At 46.8% G+C, this 22,909-nt stretch overlaps 1 protein-coding gene across 2 annotated transcripts in view; it reads right to left on the bottom strand.

Annotated features, from left to right (window-relative positions):
- Positions 1–9,853, bottom strand: part of CUNH1orf21 (chromosome unknown C1orf21 homolog) — a 106,999-nt gene extending 97,146 nt beyond the window's left edge. The window contains exon 1 of one of the 2 annotated variants that reach the window (XM_041420631.1): positions 9,704–9,853. The gene's annotated coding sequence lies outside the window, so the exon portion shown is untranslated. Of the gene's footprint in view, positions 1–8,970; positions 9,113–9,703 lie in introns of those variants that run through there. The other variant, XM_041420632.1, reaches the window with a different exon arrangement.
- Between the last annotated feature and the right edge of the window lie 13,056 nt (positions 9,854–22,909).

Raw genomic sequence — 22,909 nt, 5'->3', positions numbered from 1 at the left:
CATTATAAACCCCAGAAAAACAGGAGCCCTAAACATGGTACACCTAATGAACACCTTCAGTGGAACCTCAGGCTTACTAACAACGTTGAGGAGAACAAGAAACGCTCAGCCTTGTGAAGCTGCATTTAGTTGTACATTTATTTGGAGATTTTTTACAAGCATAATGGAAAATTATGCACTCAACTCTTCTCACAGTTGCCGTGAGATTCAGGGGACCTAATTTCCCTACGACTATGAAAATCCCAGGCTTTGCCATGTAATTTTTGCTTGCCTTTACACTTCAGTGCTAGTCTCTGAGCCTTCTTTCATCCACAGCAAATGCTTGGGTGCTGCAACTGAAATAGTTTGAAAACCAGTGATTGAGAGAAAAAGGGCTGGAGCTTCTTAGATGTCTGGGGACTGGATGATAGTCCTGTGCTGCTGCCCAACCAGTTCTGCCTACAAAGGAAAGCCAGGCAGGGCCTGGAAGGGTTTGGACCAATTTTTCCCCAAGCAGCAACATCACTATGTGCTGATTCTGCCACATTTGCTATTGCTTCAACCTCAGCACCTTCAGAAGGCCAAAGCCTCGAGGCTTCGCCCAGCCAATCCTCCCTGGAGGACAACACTCAGGGCAGGAACACCATCCCAGTCCCACATCTGCAGGAGGACAGCACTCAGGGCAGGAACGCCATCCCAATCCCACACCTGCAGGGGGACAGCACTCAGGGCAGGAACACCATCCCAGTTCCACATCTGCAGGACAGCACTCAGGGCAGGAACACCATCCCAATCCCACATCTGCAGGGGGACAGCACTCAGGGCACGGAAACCATCCCAATCCCACATCTGCAGGAGGACAGCACTCAGGGCACGGAAACCATCCCAATCCCACATCTGCAGGACCGCACTCAGGGCAGGAACGCCATCCCAGTCCCACATCTGCAGGGGGACAGCACTCAGGGCAGGGACGCCATCCCAGTCCCACATCTGCAGGACAGCACTCAGGGCCTGGCTGGCGCTGGACAAGGGCAGGAAGGGCGATGGTCCCGCTCGCACCCTGGCAGCGGCTGGGCGGGAGGGAGCCGGGAGGGAGCCGGGGCACAGCCCTAACTCCAGCTAAACTGGGCGGCTGAATCAGCGCGGGTGGACAGCGATTTACTGCTGACACAGAGCTGCCATAAATCACCACCTTTCTGGAGCAAGCAGGAAGTTGCAGGGGTGACTTAGTCATCCTCCATCCTGACGCCATTCCAGGAGCAGAGCCACATACGTCCCCCCGCCTTTGGGCTGTGCCCGTGGCCCAAAAATAGCTTTTAAGCCAAATCTTGCAGTCATCATTCAAAGCTGAAACCCTTTTATTTACACTCAGCAAGAACTCAAGTATGTTTTTGACAATGCTGAGAGTAACCAGTGCTTAAATTATTTGCTTAGCAAAGGAGTCTATTTAACAACAAGTTACACCAAGTATGCAATGTTTTTTGACCCACATAGAAGCTAATAATTTGCATTTTATGGAACCACTTTGCATAGACAACCCATCCTAATGGCCACAGCTTACTGTACAAGAATTAATAATTGAAAAGCAACTCGTCAGCACTGTTATTTGCGTTACAGGTAACTCGCAAACCTCATTACACTGTAGCATTAAATTTCCAATGACCTTCTGGAAAGCTGCTCACCATGAGAGTCTTTTTTTAAGGCATGATCTCTCAGAATGCCAAGCAATTGCAGACAAAGTATGTGACAGCTACCCAGAGTCTGTGGGAAAGGCCAGGCAAAACACCCTGTCAGAAATCTATCAGCCTGATCCCCCTTTGGATGAAGAAGTGACTTTGACTTCATGAATCCCCCCTCTCTCCAGCCAGTCACTTGACCACGCTTCTCTCACAAATTTCTGCCTTAATGCCAGATTAATCCTACTTCATCCAGTCCCCAGACATCTAAGAAGCTCCAGCCCTTTTTCTCTCAATCACTGGTTTTCAAACTATTTCAGTTGCAGCACCCAAGCATTTGCTGTGGATGAAAGAAGGCTCAGAGACTAACACTGAAGTGTAAAGGCAAACAAACATTACATAGCAAAGCCTGGGATTTTCATAGTCATAGGGAAATTAGGTCCCCTGAATCTCACGGCAACTGTGAGAAGAGTTGAGTGCATAATTTTCCATTATGCTTGTAAAAAATCCTCAAATAAATGTACAACTAAATGCAGCTTCACAAGGCTGAGCGTTTCTTGTTCTCCTCAACGTTGCTACTAAGCCTGACATCCCTTATTCCATGTTTTAAGGTCTGATTTTTCAGAACACAGCACAGAATGGTAGCTACAGGAGAACCCAGCTCAGAGCCCTGTTGCTGGGGAAGGGCAGCAGAGCAGCCCCACATTTGGAGCTGCTCACCCACCGTCCTGTCCCGCTGACAGAGCCTCTCTGCGCTGGCATCACAGCCACTCCTCGCTGTGACGTCTTTGCTCAGGGCTGTGCCCTGTGCAATCTGCTCCAGAACATGCTCACTGACTCCTGCCATCCCCAAAGCTCCTCTGGCATGTTTCTGTGGACTGAAGCAGAAGATTTGGGGCAGCCAGGGGCTGATTTATCTCTGCGTGAACGCCTGCGGGTGTAGTTTGCGCAGCTCTCCCAAACAAAACATTTTCACTGCCATAGCAAAGGCAAACTTGCCCAAATCCAATTTGTTTGGTACTTAATTAGCATCTCTGCTGCAATGCTGGAGACAAAAGAAAGAAGCACTCCCCTCCTCCCATGAGCACCAGGACTTTTTAATCTCAAAGATACACCTTATCCAGAGCAGAAAGAATACAGCTCCCTCTTACTATTAAACAGAGATCATCTCAGAAGCTTGTTCATCATGAGGTTGGGATTTTAATTTCAGCAGCCCTGGCTGATAGACTCCCACACCTAAAAACTAGGGAGTAATTTAAAAACATACATCATAAGAAAAAACAATTATATCCATTAGGCCTTCGAGTGGTAAAAAGAATAGAGATGGGATTAGAAAACCCTGGCTGGTTTTCCTTTCACCCACCAATCAAGCAATTCCCTGAAGTACTCACAGGAGTTTCTCCTCTCCACATTTCTGTGGCAGATGAAGGGTAGAGCCAGATCTGCTCCCCTGGATTCAGTCTGGCTTATTCAGCAGCTTCAGATTCCTGCAAAAAGAAAGGCTCAGAAGGGACAGCTGAGCCCCTGGGCATCCATCAGACCACAACTCCTGCACGCATACAGGAGGCACGGATGCACTGGGAGCAGAGGAGCAGCAGCCTGTCCTTCAGCATCACATGGCTGGCCACGCTCAGCAGCCCAAACCACAGGCTGAAACAGCCCAGCCCAGGCCCTGGAGCCAGGCACAGCCATCGCTAACAAAAGAGCAGCTCCTGCACACACTCTGTCAGTGCATTTACTGCAGTCAGCCTGCCAGTGCATTACTGCACGTCAGCTGTGCTCCCTTCAGGATGCAGCTGCAGAGAGCAGGCCTGTGGATGAAATGAAGCAGCAGGATCCAAAGTGGATATTGCCAGAACAGAGAAACATCTTAGTCATCGCTCAAAGTTGAAGCAGAATGGGCTTACAGCCCATTACCAGCCCTTAGAAAGACAGCATTTGTTTTGGTTTACCAGCCGATTCTTCCCTCAGACTGTTTTCCACTGGAGAAGTGCAAGTGTCTGCTACTCAGAGCTTTACTGAATAGCAATTTAAAAGGAATTCTCCAAACACAAAGGTGAAATTCGGCAAGCCTGGCTTCCCAGGAACAGCACACCAACATCATGAACGTGCACAGGGCATAGAAAATGCTGCTGCCACTGCAAGAAAGGGAACATAAGCAACGCGCTCCTTCCTCCGTGTTTTCCTGCAAAAACAACCTCCCCGTCCAATATCCAAAATTGCACAGGCTCCACAAATCTAATTAGCCATGACTCCAAAACGCAGAGCTCTGTCTGTCTAAATGCACAAACATTGAAGTTGTTTTGCTTTTCTTAATAAAATCTTGGGACAGGATGAGATAAAAATCCTAAGGAGGAAAGTCTAAGAGGTAAGTACCTCCCCCTCCCCAAGTAAAGAGCTGTCTTTGTGTGACTAAACTGGGCAACCTAGATGAACTTTTCCTTGTTTATTATAAAAGCACAAGTTCACCAAGGTCCTTTTATGTCCCGATGTATGAAATTATTCCAGCTACATATAATTTCACAGAGCCAAAGGGGTGAGGCTATGGTATTTATAGATACATTCAGGGCTAGAATTTTGGTTAGCAGCAACATTTTTATGGCCTCAACACCTAACATACTTTTGGGAAAATGCCCACCTGTATATATAGATCCTAGGAATTCTTCCCTATTAAATACATACTTCAAGTGAACTTGCTCTTTATCTTTTCCCAAACTTGACATATAAAGCCTGTGCTTTTCTCTTAGAGATAGAGAGACAGAAGGAGAAGAAACTGAGGCCACTTTCATAGCAAGAAGAAGGCCTCTAAGCCCATCCTGATGCTTCCAGAACATGTTCATTAGTTTGTTTTTTTATTCTCCAAAATGGGGCCTCAGATTTCTTAAGCAAATACCACACACTAAGACACGAATCTCTGTAAACAACTCAAAACATGGAGACAGACAGGGTTCCACCAAAAAAAGAGGAAGAACTGTTTTCTCTCATTCAGGTAACAAATTAGGAGCTCACAATGGTTTAAAAACCTGTTTCTCCAAGCTTCTAACCCAGAACCTTGCCTTGAAGTCTGCTCAGGACTGGATCAATACTGCAGGTAAATCACTCGGCACTGGCATCTCTTCACTCCAGAATTACCTTCCTCTGAAGCAAGTAACAGCAGACATGCAGGCAAGGGATGCTATTGGATTAACACTGCTCCAGAGATGTTATCCATATCCATATCCTGTTGTTGTGTATAGCATCATTATATAAGTCTCTCTATTTTTGAAACAAAACGTTTGCCTGGTCAGTCTCTACTATTATCCCACCCGTAAACCATCAGGCTGAAATTCCACCCACTTTAATCATAAGTTTACAGGCTTAAGGGTGGAAAAGTAGTAGAAATTACAAGATCAAGAACCTCTATTTGCTTTAGAAACATGAAAATTCTACCCATTTTTATCAACAGGATTTCAGAAGCCACCACAATAAGGGCACTGCCCAGGCTTCCCAAGGAATGGGCATGGCCCCAAGGCTGCCAGAGCTCCAGGAGAGTTTGAATAATGCTCCCAGGGATGCACAGGGTGGGTATCTCTGCAGGGACAGGGTAGGACTCCATGATCCTGATGGGTCCCTTCCAGCTCAGGATACCCTTTGTGTGATTCTGATAATAAATTACCAACCTTTGAAGAGCTTCTTTTAATAAAGCAAACACAACTTTACCACCAGCATCCAGAAGTCTGTGACCCAGAGGGCTCCTGGAACCCAGACAGACTCCTGAACCACCAGCACAAAAATAAATGCTGTAGGTCAATTCACAGCCAAAGGATCCTGCCTCCCTGCCACACAAAGAAAAAGTGGAATTTAAACCACAACTTTGTTACCACCCATCTATTCTTGAAATTGTTGAGGATGGCATGGTGGAAGCCAACCTATAGAACATTTCAGGGACTGAGTTACTGCTTTTTCTGCCTCATGCAGCACTTACTGGAATCTGTATTACTTAACTTCAAGCTCTTAAATACAACTTTAAAATTCTGTTCTCTGCATTCTTATGCATGCCCTAAAATGTTGCACCAGATCCCTTGCTAAGATTTACTTTGGTAAATCTTCCAACAGTGTTGCTGAAGTTGCGCCTTGGCTTGCAGCAACTCCTTTGTCATCTGAGCATTTCTGAGCCAAGACTCACCCCAATCTATGTCAAGGATGCACAGCTGCAGAAATCACTTCTTGTATTTGAACATTTTTTTGCATGCAGTCACCTAAATATGACAGCCACAATGGTACCTATGCATGATATGTGACTGCAAACAGGGCTGGGATTATACCTCACTGCAAATATAAAGCAGTTATCTTCACCCACCTTCTAAGATCACTTAGCATCCCCACATACAGTTAATTTCTGTGTGAAAATCTAAAAAGAAATAGATTCTTCTAGAATCCAGATAAAAGCATCACAAGGACTTCAAATGGAAAACTGTAAAATGAAAATATAAAATCCTTTTCAAACCAGACAATTATACCAGAAGTTCACCAGCACAGGAGGTTGTGAACACTAATGCCATGAAGTTTCTCAAAACTAATTGAGACATTTTTGTAGAGAAGACAATTCATCAGCAGCTATTAAACACAGTTTAATTCCTCCCTGAAGCTGCCAGCCCGAAGGTCTCCTAGAGTGGTGACTGCTACAAGGGTTTACCAGGAGGAGAACTTCACTGTTCCAGTTTTTCTGTGCACCTGGGAGTGGTCCTGTCAGAAGAGCTACCGAGCCAGACAGACCTCTAGTCTGACACAGAGTAACTGCTCTTACTTCATTCACAAGATTGAAGATGACAAGAGAGCAACCTGTTAATAAATCAGAGCTGAAGTAAACTCATACCAGTAAAAGAAATAGTCTTAACATGACTGACTGCATATCACATTCAACACTGCCTGCTCTGAACATCCTACAACACAGCCTTAATAATATTACCTATTCCCTGAAGTACCTCTTTAGATTCCAGTGTACCCAAAATGTGCTTGTGTACATTTATTGCAAATGTTATACAGCACACAGAGTAGTCAGTAGCACAGTGATAGACATTTGCAAGTGCCTGTGAAATCCCTTTGCAATTACATACCTGCTTATATAGAATTAAACACAGCCAGCAAGGAAATAAATAACAACAATAATAATAAACTCTTTCCAGAGTACTTTTGAGCATGTATTCAAAATGTAGCCCTGTTCCATCCCCTGCTAGAGGATGGAAAAGGAGCACCCTCCAGGGTCCCTTACCTTTCCCTGAATGAGGGGAAGATTGGAAGGCTCAGGCTCCACACCAACACAAGGCCTCTGGAAAACCGATTGCAGGAGCTGCTTACTCCTCCTTTCCCCCAAACACTGACACCATCACATCCTGTATTTTCAGAACCAGTTGCCCTCCTGGAGCAGCAGAGCCCAGGGAGCCCAGCTGCAGACGGGGGTCCCAGCGAGGCCTGCACACACCTATGGAGAGGGCCACGCTGACCAACACCTCCCTCTCCTCCCCACGCTCCAGACACTTCCCCACATCCCAGCCTGTCCCTTCTCCTCTCGGCTCCTGTCACCTCCAGCCCGATGGCGATGCCTGCGCCAGCGACTGCCCGTGTGCCATCGCCTGCTCGCTGGGCAGACTCAAGGAGACAAGCCCTGAGAACCTCTCCTGCAGCAATGCCACCTCTACAACAGCGACAAGAAACAGCCAACTAATAATGGACCGCTTGAGGGGCTGCCAGCTTCAGCAAACGCGGCTGGAATTGTAGTTTTTGTTTAATTCAGGAAGCTTCCAGTTGAGCATCGGTCATCTTGCTTGACCCAGAGCCCTCACAGCACCCCAGCCACCAGTGGCTGTGCACAAAGACTTTTCACGAGGCCTTGGGCTGTCAACTAAATGAAGCTGAAAGTAACTTTGCCCATGCGTGCAGGCAGCACCTAAGGCGCTGCAGAAGCTCCTGGAGCACAGGCAATCGATAGTAAGTACATCATAATCCCAAAGAGATTGCTAAAAATTTGTTTAGTACATTACTGTGTCCACTCATTGTGTTTCCATCCAGTATTTGCAACACGCCAAGTGCAGCAGGTCTGCCCGATGTAAACAGCTGCCCTAATCCACGCTGTTCTATAGATCGTGTTTACCCAAAGCTGAATGATCATTTCAACCTTTGTTAATCTGATTGCATAACAAACCACAGCAGCCTGAAATAACCAAGCTGCTCTCTCCGGCACACATTAGTTGAAATCAGTCATTTCAGCACCCCGCTTTTTCTCAAAAACGAAACAGACCAGCTCAGGGCGAAAGAAGAAAACAAACCAAGTACTTGACCACTGCTTTCGCAGCCACCCACCACACAGATCGCAGCACGCAGGTGCCACGGGCACATTTGCACCTGGAGCAGGCTGTGAGCACAAGGCAAAGCAAAATGTTCTCAAGCCCTGAGCTCCACTGCGCAACTGAAGCACAGGCACAGCTCGGGCGCAGGCTCGCGAGGAAACCATACAGCGTGGATTTCCAAAACATGAAATTGCACGTATATAAACAAAGGCTGTAATTTACATGGCAGATCCTATGAAAGCTTATCTGGCACATGACATCACACCCATAAATTACAATTTAAAGCACCTGTGCCAAACTGCTCCCACCCCAAAATGAACGTGATTAATATCATCTGCTCACCCATGCCCATGCCTCTTGGGAATAAACACACATGAAGTACCTCCCAAGACAGAGTAGTATTTAAAGATTCTTCAGACAACGAGAAGATTTATAATTATTATTGCATTGCATCATCACAAAGCCTTAAACAAATCAAGCTGCCTCATCATATGACACCTAAGATAATACAAGGTTAAACAGCATCAAGCAGTATCGGTTAACTTCACTTGTAGGGAAGGGCAAATACCCCCCAGCCCCTGGGTACAGGGATCTTCAGTCTCACAGCTATTATCAAACAGCAAGTCAGACAAGCAAAAGCAAAACACATGGATTTCTTTGAACAGGCCCAGAACCAGAATTTTTCCACTGAAATCCAACCAACCAGGGCGTAGGGAAAGTGAAAGGCAGGCGAATGGGGAACTGAATAAGGTGAGGGACGTGTTTCAGCATCTCTCAGCTTTAGTTCACTGGTCCATGATCAGCTTGGGAGAAATCAGAGGCGGTATCAGGAGCTAACATTACACTGCCTATCGATCACAGCCAGCTTTCCACAGCACACAACAGAATTCCTCCTCTGGACCGATGATAGCCGAGGAGGTTGCCTTATGGCACAACTGGCAGACAAGACAGGCATCAGCCGACTCTCTAACCAAAACACGCCTGAATACCTTTGTAAGGCAAAACCAGCCAAGTATCTCTGCTCCAGGCATAAATATCCGCTCCTCCGGGTCCGCAGCTACCCACAAACAATTGCTGATTTCGGCGGTGCCCCCACGCTCCGCCCGCGCCGGGCACTGCCCCCGCAGCAGGCCCTGCGCCGGGAGCGGGGCTCTGCCCGCGCCAGCTGGGTCTGGGCCGTCTCCATCGCGCTCTGCCCGCACCGGATTCCCATTTCTGCGCGTTATTACCAATCTGACATCACCCCAGAGCAAGCACAGCCTGACATCTACAGTTAACTCGGTGATGGTGTAAGTGCCGCCCGGCGCACGAGCGGCCGGTGTTGCAATACGCCGCCGCCGAACATCGAAAAAGAACGTAAATAGACACAGACACCGACACTCAGCCGCACGTACGGAACCCGCCGGAGAGTGGCTCGCAGGGCTCGCTCCCGCCCCGGCCGTGGAGCCGCAGCCGAGCCCCCGGCCGCGATGGCCCCGGCCCGGGGGGGCTCCGAGCCGCCCACCCGCAGCCATTTCCCCGCCGCGGCCGCGGGTCCGGCGCTCCCGGCGAGCCCGCTCCGCACAAAGCCCGCCGGGCCATGAATAAAACATCGCCCGGAGGCGGCGGCGAGGGGGGTCGGGATACGAGAAATAAGGCAATGGAAAGAGGAGCGGGGGAGCGGCCCCGCGGAGGATGGAGGGGCTCCCCCCGACCCGCGCTGTCCCGGCCCCGGGCGCTCACCTCGGCAGCCGCGCTCCGAGCGGCTCCCCCGGGCCGGAGCGGGCGGCGGGCGCGGGAGGCTGCGGCTCCCGGGCGGTGTGCGGCGGGGAGCGGAGCCGAGCGGAGCCGAGCGGCCTCTCGGGCAGCGGGCGGGGCGGAATGGGCGGGGCGGGCACGGGGCCGTCACCGCGGGGAGGAGCCCACCCGCCCGCCGGCCGGCTCCCGCGGGGTGCGGGGGGAACGGGAGTGCTCATCCCGCGCTCTGATCCTGGGTACCGCACCGCTCATCCCGCGCTCTGATCCCGCTTACCGCACTGCTCATCCCGCACTCGGATCTTGGGGGTACCGGCCCTGCTCATCCCGCACTCGGACCCCTGGGTACCGCACCGCTCACCCCGCACTCTGATCCCGGGTACCGCACCGCTCATCCCGCGCTCTGATCCCGGGTACCGGGAGTGCTCATCCCGCGCTCTGATCCCGCTTACCGGCCCTGCTCATCCCGCACTCGGATCTTGGGGGTACCGGCCCTGCTCATCCCGCACTCGGACCCCGGGGTACCGCACCGCTCACCCCGCACTCTGATCCCAGGTACCGCACTGTTCATCCCGCACTCTGATCCCGGGTACCGCACCCCTCATCCCGCACTCTGATCCCGGGCACCGCACTGCTCACCCCGCACTCTGATCCCGGGTACCTCACCGCTCATCCCGCACTCTGATCCCGGGTACCGCACCTCTCATCCCGCACTCTGATCCCGGGTACCGCACTGCTCACCCCGCACTCTGATCCCGGGTACCTCACTGCTCACCCCGCACTCTGATCCACGGTGTCGCAGGGCAGGGGCTCTGAGCGGGGAGGCACCTGGTGCCCGCTGAGGTCACGATGCACAAATACAGAATAATGTATTTGAATAAATCGGGGGGGGTACCAGGGACCTCTGGAGATGATGCAGTCCAACCCCTCACCAAGGCAGGAGCAGGTGACACGGGTGGGTTTGGGATATTTCAGAGCTGGAGGCTCCACACCTTCCCTGGGCCACTGTTCCAGGGCTCTGCCACCCTCCATGGAAAGAAGTTCTTCCCCATGGGAGTGGACGGTCAGCTCCAATCTCTGCTCTCTGTGCCCAGGGAACAGCTGGAGCTCAGGGAAAGGTTCTTCCCCAGAGGGTGCTGGGCACTGCCCAGGCTCCCCAGGGAATGGGCACAGCCCCAAGGCTGCCAGAGCTCCAGGAGAGTTTGGACAACGCTCCCAGGGATGCACAGGGTGGGATTGTTGGGGTGTCTGGGCAGGGCCAGGGGCTGCACTGGGTGACTGTGTGGGTCTTTCCAACTCTGGATGTTCCATGGCTCCATGTTGTTCAACTTCCTGTGTTTTACTTTTTGTCCATTGCTCCTCATCCTGTCACTGAGCACCACCAAAAAGAGGTTGGTACCATCCTCTTGGCACCTGCCTCTGGGATATTCCTGTGGATCTCAAACACAGTCCCCTGTGCCTTTGGTGTCCATGCCCCACTCAGCAGGGGGACAGAGAGTGCTTCTCTTCCTTAGCATGGAAGTTGTTTCCCCAGGAATGCAATGCCTATCAGCTCTGTGGCACCATGCACCCAAACTTCCACTGGAAACCTGTGTTTTTCTGTTCACAGAGGCAGAGTTTTTCATTAAAACAACTGAAAAACTGGGGATGGAGGTGAGGCCTCTTTGAAGATTGGGTTATAAAAGCTGTCTCAGACTGTTCCTGCCAGGAAGTGCTACCATGTGAACTAGAAAGACTCCAGCAAGCCTACATCCTTTTCATACTTACAGTTTTACTATCATCCAATAAAACAGGCAGGTAAGTTCTCATCTAAGGATATTTTTCCTTCACCGCGATGAAAATGTTGAAATAAATAACAGTTTGTTTGCCAGATCCTTGGCAAGATCCCACTTGAAGTAATTTCTCCCTTCAACTTTCTAGCAATTAATTACTTTTTGCTGCACTGGAAATCACTACCAGAAAGGTGCACATAAACATCAAGACATTCCAGAAGAGGGAATATTTTCAACTCTAGGTTGATAACTGTGAAGTTTGGCCAACTTTGTTTTTCTGCAGAGAGCCTGATACTGTTTCCAAAGAATCATGGTGCTTTTACAGTGAAACATATATGATTGCTATGCCTCTATAAACTGTGCTTCCAATAAAAATGCCCATAAAAGAACAGCAGGAAGCAAACATATTTTGTTTACCTCCACAAACAAACCTCCCTGATGTTTTCCTGATGATGTGTGCAGCTAGTTAACATTCATAATAATTACTTACATGAAAATCCATTTCCTTATGCACAAATTTGTCGATGGAGTCTTTGCCTGCCACTCTCATGTCATCAACTATATGTTTAAAAGCAGAAAATAGTTACTTCCCTGATTTCTGGTGTTTGTTTTACTCATTTCTGAGATGAGACAGTGCATACCAGAGAGCTATTTTTAGAAGCTGTAAAATGATAAACAGTGTAAACAATTTCTGATATCTAGGACAGTTTTGGTACTAAGAGTACCATCAGCTGGGCCTTGTGCTCTGTCCCTGCCTAGAGATGCTCAAATCAGGTATTAGTTTATTAACTCACAAATAAATTACAGGTTTAATATCAAAACCAAGTGCTGGGGGTTGTTCCTGCAAGAGGAGGACAAATTTCATCCTGACTGTTTTGTACATGAGAACAGAAATTGGCTTTCCTTCTTCAGTTCCTTTCAGTTCTTCCTTCCTTTCAGTTCTCCTGCTGCTGTGGGAATGGATTGACTTGGATCTGGGAGAGTCATGGACTAAAAGTAGCCAGAGACAGATATTTGCAAAGATGAAATTATCATTATTTTTATAATAATAAGCCCCTCAAAACTCTTGGAAAGATGAAAGGTGAGGATATATTTGAGTATGGAAAGTCAATGGCTTGTACCTGGTTGTCTTCTTTTGAAAGCAGCTCCACCTCTGTGCCAAAAGAAAAGAACAAGCCTCATAAGATAGCAGGTAAAATATTGGTGTAGAAGCACCAGTTTGGCCTATTTATGAGAGGAAAAAAGATTTGGCTTTCATCACAGTACTGCAGTGCAATCAGTGTGTGCATGCCTCGCATGTTGCCTCAGTTCTATCAATACAGCAATGCTAATGAGGGTCTGTCTGTCTTCCCCTAAAAATGGGAGTGCAGTTCACTTGTCTGTGCCAACAGTATATGTGTTGTACCTGTGTCCTACTTGTTATGGGTGAAAAATAGACCATTACTTGGATCAGGTAGCTGCTATCAGCACAACTGTCTATGTTTCAAGCTGAAAACTGTTTCAAATGCCTAAGTTACCCTGGTTTATTTTCTGAAAGGCACTGATGATTTCCTGATACTTCAGTGAAGCTCTTCACTTCAGAAATGGGAGAAATGAGAGCAGTCATGGCTCACCTCATAGAAGAATAAGTGAAATTGCTGCACATTTTTCCCAATTAACAGGGGCTCAGAAGAAAAACTAAAATGCTGCACAAGCTGCTGCCAGCAACTGTTTAAGGATTTTTATTAATTGTTATAACCTCGACCCTGGCTATAGTAAACCTCACAATGACAAATTCATTTTCCCTTCAAGTGTTGTAGTCCCAAAACATTGAACTATTTCCTGACTGTGCTGATATTCAAGGATTTTTGTAAACACAATCCCTGGGGTTGGAAAGTAGGGTCACTGTGAGCTCTGACCGCCAGGGTGATGTGGCTCTTCCTCCATCCCCCAGGACTGCTGGAGAAGCCGAGTCAGGCTCACGTGGACCACATTGCTGTTGCTGCTGGAGAAAGAATAAAGGGCACAGAAAGGCATGAGCCCTGCAGATGCAGCTCCCTCCCATGGATTTTGCATGTTCTATAAAATTTTAAGATGCCAAGTACCGAAATCTTTTGCAGGATGCCAGAGTTGTTGAGGTGAGTTTGATGCTGCAAACCAGCAAGCTGCTCTTTGAGCTGTTCTGCTGCTTGACAAGCGACACAGGAACAGACATGTGAACTTCCCAGCTCCTTTTTAATGGTGTATTAACATCAAAGACTAGCTTTACATATTTAAAAGAGTACAAATTAGCAGACATTTGTTTTGCACAGTCTGGCCCTGCTTGTTGCACTCACTGTTGTTATTAAAATGGAAATGGATGTTAATCTGCAATACAGGAGAACATGGATTGCAAATTCTGGGCATATTAGAGAATGTATTTTAACCAATAAATAATTATCTCTGAATAAATAATGCCCTTGGAAGTAGGAACTGCTCTCATTCACCTCACCCAGCACTACACCTGTTCAGAGGGCAAAAAGGAGAATGAAATATTTTTAAAAGAGTCAAAGATTATTCTGCATCACTTAACGCTGCATAATTCTCCAGAGTTTTCTGTTTCACAACTTCATCATCACAGAGCAGGGCCTACATCAAAACCCTGTGACACAAAGCAAGCCCAGCAGTAGGAGAAACCCACAGATACACCTGGGAATTTTCAGGCAATCTTTACTGATCCCAGTTCTATGTGCAGTGCTTGTTTATTTACTCTGCAGATTAAATTATTCTGTTTATACCTGAGCTTGCAATTAGGAAAGATAAGAGAAAATAGGTAGATAAACCCTCCAATAAACCACCCACATTTTGGAAGCTGTATAAACAAGAAGAAAAGGTCTGTGGCAGAGCATCCAATCCTGAGGTCCTAATTCCAGATTAACAGTTTTAGCAAAACTGTTTTGTTTTCTCAGGCAAGGGCTGAGAGAGGAAAGACTAAGCAGGAACTTTTTAGTTGTCAACTGTTCAACATTTGGATGCAGCACAGATACTGCCAAAGTCAGTACACCGGGTTTTAGCCTGAAGAATTCTTTGTGCTGGGAATGGAATCATAGGCCATGTGCCTCTGCTAGAATAAGATAAATCAGTGAAGATCACAGAATCACAGGATCATGCAGTGCCCCGAGTTGGAAGGGCCCCACAGGGATCACTAAATCCACCTCCCAAGTTTGACTTTTATTTGTGTGCCTGAAGGTCCAATTCACCAGCACCCCTCCCCCTTTTATTCTGACACTTCTCTAAACAAACAATATACGGTCTGAAAACCCAGGCAGGGAGTGGCGAGTGAGGAGTGGGTGCTGTGGTCCTGTTCAGGTCACCAGCAGGCTTTCAGGTCCCTCTGGCTTTCAAGGTGCAGAATTGGATGCAGAGCACGGGCTGAGTTCTGCTCATCACTGGGTTAGCACCAAAAAAGCCAAGAACATTTTCTTCTAGGCTGCACATTTGTTTCTCAGTACCAGTTAGGCTTGCATGACTTTCTCTTTAAGCCTCTTATGCTTTAACACAGCTCATTCTGACACTAAATTATGCAGAGAACACTTGTGTGAGCTGTTCTACCTCCTCCTGGGGAAAGGGACAGTTCTCCTTTTGGGAGGGACACTGCTCACTCGTGATTTGTTCTCTGGCACAGCTGTTTGCAAAGCACAGAACCACTCCAACTCCTCAGAAATATACACAGTTTTAAGTTAAAGCCTAGTTTTAACTTATAGTTTTAAGTGACAAAAAGAGAACCTGTCCCAATAACAGTAACAGCTGTTTACTTGTTGTGATAAGATCTCAACTGTATCTCCTACATTAGGAGATAAACACTGTTAAATTTTATGTAAACAAGTCTTTCAGGGGCCCATAAAAATATAAAGCAAAACATAAAGCAAAACCAGGTGACTATAACAGTAATTTGGAGATTATTTCATGCATTTTGTGCACAAAAAACTCCAAACAAACAAAAAACCAACAAACAACGTTCTAAGTTCATAACTAGTTGAAGGATGGCTTCGAGCAGTAGAACTGACATGGGTGAAGTCATCACTTGTGCTCTACCCAGGGCATTTATCAGCATCACAGCAAGGGACTGTGTGCCATGTGCAAACTTAAACCTGTACACAGCTTTTATCAGATCAAGTCTCAGATCTCAACATCTCAGGCTGACAAACAGGGATTCAGTAAGTAGCTTAAAGCCCAGAGTGGGCTGAGAAGGAAAGCTACAAGCCATGGCTGAGTCCATGTTCTAACTGCCGCCACAACTTCCCCCTTTTCATGCACAGGAAGTGAGCATTAAAAAGAAATATATGATTGGGTTTTCCTGCATCCTTTTCCATACCAGAAAGGAGAACACACTGACTTGAGAATACTGTCTGTATGGAATTGAAGGTCCATTTCCTTGTGCACCAATGTGTGTTATTCCCTTATAATTTCCAAGCTGAGGAAATAAAGAGAAAATATTCTTTATGCTGCTATTATGGCAGAGAATTTAATTGCATTCAAATCAAGGCAAAGTTATGATTCCCTTAGAAACTGTAACTTGGTCCAAAACACTGAGCTCCTCTGGAGCAATTGTTGCTGCACACCTTTAGAGAAAACATTAAGCTGACAGGAAGTGTGTGTTGTGGTTCATAAGGGAACTATTACATGGAATTCCCCAACTTGTAAGGATGTGTGATTAATCACAAATGCCCTTTCATCATAGCTTTTACATATAGGTGATGGTACAGAGCTTTGGGTTAGGATTTGCCTGCCTTCTCCTGAGAGCTCAGAGGGAGACATTTGTGCTGCAGCAACTCCTCCATGGATCCCTTTAGAGTCAGTGAAGGGAAATGAGGACCTCCAAGGGCTGGGTGGTGTTGAAATGAAGTGAATGACCTTCCAGAGACTTGTGTTTTGCTGGGATAACTGGCATGAGCACAGGCACCTATGTCCTGATGTCTAAGCCATGTAAGGTGAATCCACCCTTGAACAATTTGTTGGTGTTTAGGAAGACAATAATTTTCTCATAATTTTTGGGAGCTTCCTCTCAATAAACATATCCAAAATCTTGCCTTTCTTTCTCCCACTACATTTTTAGTGTCTATGTATCCTTCTTCCTCCTTGTCATTTTCAGCTTGCATATCTGTGAAAATGCTCCCACCTCAGCAGTACCTACTGAAAAAAGGGTTTTCAATTCGCTATCAAAACAAACTCCCTTGCTCCCTAGGCTGCTCAAAAGCTGCTGTCTGTGAGGAAGAAGGAAAAAGTTAGTAGAAAGAAGGATGTTTCTTACAAACAGGCAGGGATGGTATCGCCAGCAGTTTTGTCTTAATCATCTCTGTAGGTTAGACACAGAGAGGGGAACTGGGATGGCAATAGGAGACATTAAAAGGCAAGTCTTCCACAAAGTCATAATAGAAACTCAAGGTGATTTAAAGTTGCAAATCACTTAGGAGTTCATTCCAGGTAAGTTTAGTTGGTTTGGGGACAAGTCAGATGAAGTGTTTAAATTTTAGCAGGTGCCCACACTTGTGACTTCAGCTGGTGATGGAGCAGTTAAATGAAGGAAAAAACAGAGCAACTCAGAGACTGAGCACATCCCAGTTATCAAAAATCAGAAGATGACTGTTTTTCTGTTTTTGTTTCAATGAGGATCAAATCAGGCTCCTAAATGTCCCAACAATTATCCCAGTAGCTGGGAATGAGACTACTCATCTCTGCAACCACCTGTGCTCCTGTACTTCCTTTTGGAAAATAACTGCCCCCATTAATCTTATTCCATTTAACTGGGTTAAGTGTTATCTATATTTTGTATACTGTGACCAGAGAGGAGCCTGCACACCATGTATAATCCCGTTATGTATTTCTGTTTACAACCAAAGAAACACTGAAGGAGGTTCAGCCTCACCCAACTCCATGGTGTTGGAGAGGGAGGAAATCATCCCAATAACTTCTAAAACTCATGGAAATACACCAAAGGTCGTGTTCCTATGGTTCAAAATAGCATTAGGTCTCATTTGGGACTAACCATTTACAAAATAAAAGGAGCCTATTCTTCCCTTGGTGTGGTGGGGGCCAGCACTGGTGTCACACCTGGCCTCATGTTGGGTTTGTGGGGACACGGTGTCACTTTAGCCACTCAATGTCCATTGAAACAGCAATAAACTCTTCTTGGTTCCCTACCCCAATGGTGCAAAGCTGTATTTGGCTGTATTTGGAGAGGACTTTAAGGATACAAATCCCAAGCATTACAATTTGTTTCAACATGCATGTCCTGCTTGTAAAGTGCTGTGTAAAACCCAGCGCTACTCTCAGCCAAAAGGGTATGAGGAACAATGCAAATGATTCAGAAATGTGAGTGGTGCAGAGCCCATAAAACACAGCAGATGTAAATAAAGCCAACAAAAGAAAGTCTGCATCCTACAAAGTTGTATTACAAAAGACTCTCATAACAACTGTTGCAGAATATAATTTGTATTGTAGGACAAGCCCCTAGTATCCTCTCTGGCAAAAAAAAAATCATATGTAAATCACAAAAATCTTTTCCAAGATGCTCCAAAAATACATAAATCTTGCAGGCAAGGAGATGAGCTGGAGACTGGTACACAATTTGCCCTGCAGCAGGCCAGGGAAGTTGATCTGCTGCTGAAAGAGAAACGATTTTCCTAGATTTATAGACTGTAAATATTTTATTTACTCTCCAAAGAAGGAGTCCAAAGAATGTATACAAAGGGTGTACAGGGCTGTGTTCTCTTTGGTTTGGTGTGGCTGTGAAAATAAATTGAAGCATTACTGGAAGCCAAGGGAGTTCAGGTGTCCTTTGGTCCCATTCTGCACAGGGAGGGACGGGGAGGTTCCTCAGGCACATCCATCCTGCAGTGTCCTCACACACCTTTGACTGCAGGAGGAGTAGTTCAGGCCTCACTCTGAGCTGAGAAAGTACAAATGAAACATGAATACAGAGCATTCTGGAATAATTTCCAATGCACGAGATTGTGTCCAGCATCAGCTGAGAGCTCTTTCTGCTTTTAGCTTTCTTCCAGCTGGGTCTAAGTGATCCTCTCCATTGCTCTGTGCTCTCCAGGCCATGCCCAAGGTAATGAGCAGGGGTTGGTGTGTGCATTCTCCAAGTCTCACTAGAGGTAGCACTAATATTTACCTGTTTGCATTTCAAATGAGAGGGAGTCTATTTAATGCCATCAGCAATTTGGTCAATATTGACAGGTGGAGGGCTGGATGATGTTTTCATTAACTTCAGCGCTCTGCAGCTCTGTGGATTTCCCCAGGAGATTGTTTTCTGTCACCAGAGTGTGACCAAGGCTGTGGAGGAAGGGCACTTACAGAGCTGTCTACTAAAATCTCAGATTGCTTCCTGAATGATGCTAAAAGGGCCTACAAGCTTTATTCTCCATCACTGTTGCTTCTGTCCCAGAAATCAGATGTCTGTGCTTGGTCCATTAAGCATCTTCTCTTCCTCCTCCTTCTCTATGGGCTCAGGCTGAGCCCCACAAATCCTCATCTCCACGTGGAGAACTCCATTTTTGTCCTTTTCCTGCCACTCTGCCCCTGTCTGTGGTAGAGTTGATACTTGTCCTTCAGCATCTGTGTTATAATATACTTGTGACTGTAATTCTCCATTCCTAGGGTGTGGTTAGCTGGGAAGAGGAATGCAGTGCATTTCTTTATTCATGGGTACCCTTGTGAAAGCACATTATAGATTACACTGGTTATGCTGCAGTTTTCAGTAGCAGTCATCACAGCCACTGTAGACAGATGTGGATTTGTTCTCAGAATTGGTCCAAGGAAGGAAAGTGTCCTGATTCCCATGCTAGAGATGGAAAAGCTAAGGCAGAAAAGCAAGATGACTTGCTCGAGGAGTGGTCTGTGGAGGAAGAGTGGGAGTGGAAATCCCATCTGCCAAAGAAGGAATTAATCCAGACTACAGGAAACGTGGGAGATGACTCAGCTGCAGATGATAGGAAGGTTGAAATGCAAGTGAAAGCTGGCCTGAAATCTGGATCAATGTGAGAGAGAGGAACTGCAGTTTTGAAATGACACAGAAGAAAGCCTCTGTACACGTGCAGCTGAAAGGGAAACCAGTGCCTGGGCTGGGCCTGGGTTTATCACTCAGAAAACAGAGACTGTGAATTGCAGGGTCGTCTCCACTTGGCTGGAGCCCTGCTGGGCAGCAGGCTAGGAGCAGAGCTGCCTGCACACAGAGGCTGATTCCAGCCTCTGAGCAAAACACCCTCCCCGGATCAATAGTTCTGTTCACAGCAGAGGTTGCTAGACAGGGTCACAAGAAAGAAGTTGTTCTTCTACTACTGAAAATTCTCCGTTTCTATCCAGCAGCCATTGCCATTTTCTGTCTGTTGTATGATATTGGGCTTAAGTTCATGTTACTTCACAAAATTTTAATATTTTCCATTTTTAAAAGTCATGGCAAAATACTCCTCTGTCATGCTCCTAAGTGTTTTATCCTTCAGGTTTTTTGCATAGTGGCAGAGATTTAGGTGGAATCTAAAATGACAGAAACAAATTATTCATATGAATTTCAGAAAGTTAATCTACACTAGACCAAGTCTATCAGTCATCTATGGTAGCTTTTCACTTTTCAAGTATTTCCCAGGCAAAAAAATTGCCAGGAAGATTATTTCAACTCTTTACTCCAATCTTCCTATTCAACCACCAAAACACACTTTGACCTCTACATCATCCGATGCTTCTACTCAGTTCTTTGATAATTCACAGAATTCACAGAATCTCTGGGTTGGAAGTGACCTTCAAGATCATCGAGTCCAATCCACGCCCTAACGCCTCAACTAAAGCCTGGCACTGAGTGCCACATCCAGGCTTTTCTTAAACACATTCAGGGATGGTGACTCCACCACCTCCCCGGGCAGGCCATGCCAGAACTTTATCACCTTTTCTGTAAAAAACCTCCTCCTAATATCCAACCTCTATTTCCCTTAATGCAGCTTGAGACTCTGTCCTCAGGTTCTGTAATCCACACTGATGTCATGAAAGACATCATAGTGAACAACATAGTGAAAAAACTTTATTCCTGAAATAAAGAAAACCAGTGTCTTAAGCACAGGATGAAAATTTCCTGTCAGCAATTACTTAGTCCAGCAACTGTTATCTCGCTGGCTTCAGGATTTCACAGTGCTCTTAATGAAGAAATATTTCACAGTGCTCTTAATGAAGAAATATTGCACAGTGTGAGCAAAACTCCAGGCTTGGATCACCCAGCACTGGAAGAACTTACCCATGGCTTCCTTCCAGCTGCTGGCAGAGCAAACACCTTGGTGCAGAGCAGTGCCCAGAGGAGCAGGGACTCCATGGGAATGAGCAGAGCCCGGTGAAACGTGAGCAGGCGCGTTTTCCCTGCGGACAGTTCTGACAGCTCCTGTCCCCACGTGGGCTGCAGCCTCTGAGCAGAGATGCTTTCACAGCAGCTCTTCTGGGTTCCAGAGGGCAGAACACGAGGCAAATGTAAATCCTCAGGACAGGGCACCTCAGGCAGCTGAGTCTGGAACGCAGCTCCGGCTCACTTGCAGGGAAGGCTGGTGGATTGGCTGGAGCAGTTCCCGTGGCAGCCTTGCAGTAGATGTACTCTTGGTTGTGCCCGTGCTGTGAGGTGGCTGCCTGTGCTTCTGGAGCTCCTGTTTGTGCACACCTTGGGGCTGCAATGTGCTGCTGCTTCTTTATCTTCAGCTGAAAGGGAAAACAAGGAAGTCCCATGGACCCAGGATTCTGCATCTCCTCTGAGAGCCAGACTAGGAGTGTCCTGAGCTCTCCCCATTATTTCCCACTGGCATCTCTTGTGACCACTGCCCAAGGATTAAAATGTGCTGTCTAAGGAAACACAGTATTCCTGCTTGATGTGGAGCAACTGTCCTTCCTGGAATCCACACCTTCCTGACAGAGGCATTTGCTGGTTTCATTAGCAGAAATAACCCTTCTCTTCTGATAGTTGATAGTTTAAATTTACCTCATCCCTGCCACAAAATTTCTTCTGGACACCAGTGAGGGATGAAAGAAACTTCTAGAAATAAAGATCCAATAAAATATAAATAAAATATACCTCTAAAGGATGTAGTATTTCAGAAGAAAAACATCCTTCAAAGCAGTCCAGTGGGTAGTGAACACGATGCCTTCAAAGCTGGCAAGCACCCAAACCAGCTTCAGTGTTTAGATAACTGAACATCCTTCTTTGGAACCTGACTGTGGGAGAAACTGATGAGAAGATGAAAATTTCATTTGCAAAGGAGAGAAGAACTGGCAGAGACATACACATATTGAGACCTGAAGAGAGAATTTCTTCCTAAAATTACACATTGAACTGGTTTTATTGCTCCAGCATTGGAAGTCTTGAATGGTGCTGTAAATGCCCTGGTACATTTGCAGTCCCTCACTGCTCAAGCACTGCCCAGGCTCCTCAGGGAATGGGCACAGCCTCAAGGCTGCCAGAGCTCCAGGAGTGTTAGGACAACACTCTCAGGGAAGCACAGGGTGGGATTGTTGGGGTGTCTGGGCAGGGCCAGAAGTTGGACTCTATGATCCCTGTGGGTCCCTTCCAGCTGGAGATATTCAATGATTCTGTTACTAAACCACCTATTGGGTTGATGTCAAGTCTGTCACCAAAATTAAATCTTTTAATACAATTTAGTTCCTTTAGTCCTTAGGGCCACAATACTGCTTTTATCCTGAGTCATTGCTAGCAGCAGCCTGCCCTAGGCTTAAGGACAGTTACAATAAATTTTTTACTGGATCAAGTCAAAATCCTTCCCTGAGGTGAGCTGAGGTGTTATTCCCACCTCTTTGCAGTGACCAAGGCTGAGCAGGCAACCTGGGATGAGGCTGGGCAGGTGATGGGCACCCACCAGAGGGACAGTGCAGGTGACAACCCCATGCTAGAAAGCTTTGCCTTCTCTCTGCTTGCAGCCAGTGGAGCCCAGTTCACGTTTGGCCCAGCCCAACCAAGCTGTGTGTCTGAGGAAAAGGGGTTTTTTAGCATTCTCCTAAGGCCCTTGAGCTGGATGCATGGAAACATAAACCCCCCAAGGGACACAGTCACCTTGCATCAGGAGAAGAACTGGTGGCAGCAGCCTCCCTGTGAGGATGGGGCAGGATCTCTGCTCTCCAGACAGGCACAGTCCCACAGGACTGAGACACGGAATGAGTGAGAAGTCACTGAAAACTGAGGAAAATTTTTAGGTGCTGCATGGCCAGGAATTAGCTTCCGTACAGAACCAGAAGTTTCTCTGGTGGCAGTCTGGGGAAACCTGTACAGAACCACACACCTGTGGCAAGGTGGGCTCCCTAGGGACCCACCAGTTACTGCTTTTTAATCCAATGCTGCAGCAATTCCTTGCCAGGAAGAGGAGAAAACGCCCATTTGAGTGTGCAAAATTTCCATTTATTAGTAATTTCATGTTCTGAA

The sequence above is a fragment of the Onychostruthus taczanowskii genome, unplaced genomic scaffold (assembly GCF_017590055.1).
Source record: "Onychostruthus taczanowskii isolate IOZ18803 unplaced genomic scaffold, ASM1759005v1 scaffold65, whole genome shotgun sequence".
Classification (NCBI taxonomy): Eukaryota; Metazoa; Chordata; class Aves; order Passeriformes; family Passeridae; genus Onychostruthus; species Onychostruthus taczanowskii.
The sequence above is the reverse complement of the archived record's forward strand: the minus strand, read 5'-3'. Positions and strand labels throughout refer to the sequence as shown.